The following is a 6,000-nucleotide window of genomic DNA, read 5'->3' as shown; positions in this document are numbered from 1 at the left end:
AGCCTCAGCTCCACACAAGGCCCACCTCTTTGTCCATATCTGGGTTAACTCGGAGTTTGGGGTGGAGTCAGGCACTGCCAAGATGGTGATAGTGGAGCAGCTCACTCTGGGAGTCACGGAGGCTATGTCCATCTTTATTTACAGTCTATGATTGAGTTTTGATGTCAACCTGATTTTCATTTCCAACCAAAATTAGCTTATTATTCAGTCCAATGTCTTTGTGACGTTACATTAATGTTCCATAAAAAATATGTTTCCGTCTACCTGTTTGTTGGTGTATTTTCAATTTGAGTTTACAAAAACAAAACATAAATTTGAAAAAAAAAAATCCTTGGGATATCACAAACAGAATATCACGCTTAGCTGAGGTGGAAAAGTTGGTGTATTGAACGTGAATAAATGATGACAAACAGGAGGCATGTGATTTATCTGTCACACCAGCTGAGGAACCTTCCTCGCATTAATACATGAAACAAATCCATCATATGTTCTACATTGTTTTCCCTCATTTGAAGTTTGAGGTGGTTTAATATGTCCTCTCCTTCTGAGATGGTTTAATGGCACCAGCATCAGCTCCAGCCTCATATTAACATGGAAACAAGCATTAATTCACATTTTCTTCTGACAATTTTATGGGCATTTGGGTAAAACTTGTGCAACATTTGGATGGAAACTTGGCATTAGACTCAAACCTGAGGACCACATTTTGATGTTTTAGTCCCTGACAAAGGACATAAACTAAATCAAAGTAGGTGCCAGAGGCAGAACTCCAGGCGGTTTCTAATGGCTTTCCCATATGTCTTCAGGCATAACTCTGAAATGTGCGGGATGCCGGGCACATCATTTTGAACTGGATTACCCTGAAATTGTTTGCATGCTCCGTCTGACATTCTCAAGGACTGAGTGTTTTCCAAGACACCTGCAGGAAGTTGTGAGGGAACATGTCGCCCTGAGAGCACATTTAGTGTTGAACAAACTGTCTCCGCATGCTCTCAAATCCCGAAGCAGCTTGATTACAGCTCGAATTAAATCAATTAAAGTGTTGCTCATTCAGTTTTCGTATTTGTATTTACTCCGCAACATTTGTGTTACAAGCCTGATTCACACTGCAGGGGCGGGAAAATGTGTTTCATGAAGAGTGGCGTTGACTGAGAGGGAGACTGGTCCCTGAATGTGACAGACAAGATAGTGTTTGAAGCATCATGAGAGAAGAACAGGACTAAGAGTTAGTCTGATTCTTTCTGTCCTCCTCCCGTCATGGCTGCAGAACATCTCTGGAGGAGCAGTGTATGAGATGTACTGTATATGAGGCATCTGGAGTAGAGGTCCTGTATGTGTGCTTGCTTCTGGTAACTAATTATGTTCATTGTTAAGCTGTGTCTTTTATGTCCAACACTCCCAGGCCTCATTTAAAGAAGATGTGTGAAGGTGTCAGCTGAGTAAACATAAAAGAAATTACACATCCATGTTTCTCTCTTCAATGGGCTCAGGAGACGCAGCAAATCTCAGTGAATTTAATTCAATTCGCTACAACCATAGTTAATTAAATCAGCACATTTAAGGGAAACTGTTATTCATCATTATAGATCCTTTCTCTAGAGAAACCTAATGTTTGGGAAAATCAATTCTTCACTTATTGTTTTAATGTATGATTACTGCTTCATATTGCGTGTGATGAATTATTTTATATATTATATATATATATTTATATATTTTTCTTCTTACTCGAAATTGCATCACTAAATGCAATTAATACATTTCTTGAATCAATAGGCTACTTTCTTATTCCCTTGAATGGTATTTTGTGTCATATTTGATGGTGTATTTCCTTTAAAACTACTCTGCGTGATTGGTTGAAAGATTTTTTTTAAATCAAAGAAATTCCTCTGAGGAACATGAACATGCTCGCAGTATTTTATGGGTCAATTCTGGCCCTATATGGAGGATTGAAGCTGCCAAAATCAAAAATAAATATATTGATATTTAAATACATCAATACTATTGAAAATAAATACAGGCATGGATTAATTGATATTTCTGTTTTAATTCCCTTCTGTATTTATTTGTATTAATTCCCCTATTTATTTACTTTCCTATTTAAATTCATTAGGAATCATCCTCTGGGGAACATACCAAGCAAAAAGTTTTAATTATTTACCTTTACCATGTTTTATTTGTTAAAGCTGTTTCATTATATTTTCGGTCACTTTTAAGCTGTGCTTACACCCTAAATAATAAAACAAATGTCAGTTCAAATCATTCTCCACACTGACAGCAATAATGTTTGAAAGAGAAATTTCTAAAAACAAAAATTGGACTATGGAACAAATCCTCTTGACTGAAATAAAGTTGATGCAGGTGTCTGTCAGTAACATTAGCTAACATCACCAGCTGCGCGTCAGAGATTTGAAAAAGGTAAGCTGATGTTAACGTAACATCAAGTCAACAGTAATTTGTTTGGAGACACACAGTTGCCACCAACATTAGATCATAATGTAGGTTGTGAAGTCGGGTATCGCAGGGCAACATCTAATGTCAACGTCAGTCTGACAGAATTTTAAGGCCCTTGGTTTCAACAGTTGTACCGTTAGCTGCTGAACTGAGCTGAAACACAATACTTATATTTAACACTGTGATCCTCAGGCTCTCTGTCTGTGTTGTTTGCTGCCATATTATTTTCATTACCAGTGCACAATGAATCTTGGGATAGTTTGGACCATGAAGGATCCATCTGTTGGAGCCTTCGTTACCCAGGAAGATAAGGACGTATTTGAAGGGAGCCTTTGAAATGGGACAGTCTAGTCTCACACCGCTACGACGCAATTGGTCTTCAAATGCAGCCTTCAAAGGATGCGGCCTTTGAATTGAGACATAGCTAATGTTACTATAGCTACAGCCTCTGTCACTGTTGCTACCAGCGCTAGTGTCCCAAGATCAATTATGTAAAAGCGTCATTACTGATAGGAATTATGGCCAAGATTCCTAATTAATTTATAGACATGAAAAGAAAGTGTTTCCTTCTACCTTCTTAAACCCACACTTTATGCACAAACCAGCACTTCTGTTTGTAGGCCAGTAGAAATAAGAGTGAACGCAGTGAACCTATTCAATCATACCGACTACAGCGCATGCTGCATTCTATCTATCAGATGCTCCTCGACCACCTCAGCTAAGAATAGGCAGCTCTTCAGGCTGTGAGCCGCAGATATGTCGTATGAAATGAGATGAAAATGGGCCCCAGCATGTAAACCTCCACAGCAGAGAGTGAAGAGAATGCAAATGAAAGTGAGGACGAGCATTCAAAACTCTCTCTCCCTTGCACTTCATTTTCCCCGCACCGCGCCAACGGCTGCGTGATTATGGAAATAGGGTGAACATTTTCGAAGGGGGACAATTTCAGCTCGGCTCCGGAGATTAATTTACCGCTGGAGTCTGACTGAATGCTCCTTTAGGTTTGTCAGATGATCATTAGGGCAGCAAACGAAGCCTTCTGGGTGGAAGTGAAGCTTTGTGACGAAAGAAAAAATCAAAGAATGTCTGAAGGTGATGGATCTAAGGTAAATGAGTTCACCGTGTATAGATATGTAAGAACAAATAACTCCCCCCTTTGGTCTTAAACAGATCTGTCTGCTCATTTCCAACCAGCCTGGAAACGTCGAACATTTTTTGTCCCCATGAGAACGAGCAGCAGCTAAAGCAGAAAACCAGCACAGTCGTTTCACTAACTGTCCGAATATCTAGTGGAGAAGTAGCTCCGGATTATAACTGTCACTGAAAACACAAACTGTCATTTCTGTTTGTATCGAGCTGAACGACCAGGCAGGTTGTTTGTTCCCTATGGTGGCAGGCGCACCGGACTTTGGTTGTCATGGTTACAATTATAAACAGTCATGGCCTGGTTATGTTTAGGAAAAGATTGTTAGTGTGTTCCAGTTCAGGGGCTTCATCCTTCAGATGCTGCCTTTGAAGACCCATTACGTCACAGCGGCGGGACTAGACCGTCCCATTTCAAAGGCTCCTTTCGAATGCGTCCTTCTTTTCCTGGACGAAGAATCCAACAGGTGGATCCTTCACGGTCCAGCATATCTGAAGATTCATTGCATACCAGTAATGAAAATAATATGGCAGTAAACAACACTGACAGAGAGCCTGAGCATTACACTGTTAAATGTAAGAACTGTGTTTCAGCTCAGTTCAGCAGCAAGGGCCTTAAAACCTCACGTTTTTGTGATAAAAAGTTACATGTTGTCAAAGTTGCTAGGAAACAGGAAGGGCAGGAACAGCTGGCGACGCAAAGCGAGAACGTCTCAATTTTGGTTCAGCGTTCACGGTCTGCAATGGTCCCTGAATTACAACACAGTGATTGTTTGTGTTAAAATAAGTACGATCTTTGTTGTCATGGTTACAATGATAACAACGTGGTTACAGTTGTCGAACGGTCATTGATAATGGGAACAACATAAACCATCCATCCATCCACCACAACCTCCTCCTGACGTGGACTTTTTCTCTCTTTATACTACGTCAGCGCACTTTTCCCCTTTGCTCCTGTCATCATTACTGCCACCACTAGAAGTCGCCTAGCAACAAAACGTAACTATGGGTCATAGTAACCTGCTGGACAGACGACCTGTGGGCTCGTTTCAGTCTATAAACAACAGACAATATATTATCGGTGAGCTTCAGAGGAGGCTAGCTGTTTCTCCACTCTTTATGCTAAGCTAAGCTAATCAGATCCTGACTCCTGAGGTCTGTATCATAAAGCAAGTCGGCTCTCTCGCCTTGATTATCCTGGATAAGTGATGTGTGAGTGATGAGTGAAGCTGGTTATCATCTGGCTCAGTTCATTCAGGCAGGTTCACATGAAGGAGCTGATCTTTATTACATGTAACATTCAGAGAACTAAGAGGGAAGTGCATGACAGTGGAAGGACATGACAGTTATTCTACACAATATGGACTTTTTGGCACTAGAAAAAAAGGACATACTACTACTACCACTGCTAGATTCCCTCCAGCAATCATGTTTTTATGGAGAGGGAGAGAATGGTGCATGGTGGATGCTATCAGACTCAGCGTGAGGGTGGAGGGGGAGGTTTACTGCGCTGGAACGAAGAAAGTCAGGAATGACAAATGATAGAGACAGAGAAAGAACCCAGAGATAATGTAGCATTCAGATGCTAAGCTCCTCAGCTCATTACTTCCTCTACTCTCTGATTGTGGACACCAGAGTCTATAATAATAATACATTCCTACATAATAAATAATAAACTCATAAAAAGATATAACTAAATCAATGTCAGACCTGCTATGATTAATTCTAAATTTTGAAGTCATGTTCATGTTGGTGATGCTGTAGTGTGTAGTGTGTGTTCTTTAGCTAAGACTTCAATATGAATCTCATGAAAACATTAAAGCCAGCGATGTGTTCGTCCGTCTCTCAACACTTGATTGATCTGATTTCCCTACTCCCACTTCCTACTGAAGACAAACAACTCACAAACTGGATTTCATTTTTTAAATGCTCAGTCAGGATTTTGTTGGGCACTATTTTCAGCAGCGAATTAATCCACATTCGGTTCTCCGGTGAACCAGTCCTCCAACCTGAACAACCCTACAGGTCGTTTTCTCCAACCCTCTGATACCACCGATAGAGGTGTCTCCTGAAATATCGGAAGGCGTACCGGACCTTGGTTGTCACGGTTACAATGATAAACGCACAGACTGTACCAACAACGGCGTACCCACCTTCATCACCATAGTTACTATAATAACGACCATGGCTTGGTTAGGTTTAGGAAAAGATGGGGATTTGGGTTAAAATAAGTACTTCCTCAACATTAGATGATCTTTGTTGTCATGGTTACAATAATAGCAACATAATTAACTTCGTCAAATAGTCATGGACAATAGGAGCAACATAAACAGCTTCTTTCACATAGGAATGGAACACCGCTCTCCTGAATCACATTCATCCATCCACCACAACCTCCTCCTGACC

Source organism: Seriola dumerili, unplaced genomic scaffold (assembly GCF_002260705.1).
Source record: "Seriola dumerili isolate Sdu_G_001 unplaced genomic scaffold, Sdu_1.0 BDQW01000111.1, whole genome shotgun sequence".
Classification (NCBI taxonomy): domain Eukaryota; kingdom Metazoa; phylum Chordata; class Actinopteri; order Carangiformes; family Carangidae; genus Seriola; species Seriola dumerili.
The sequence above is the reverse complement of the archived record's forward strand: the minus strand, read 5'-3'. Positions refer to the sequence as shown.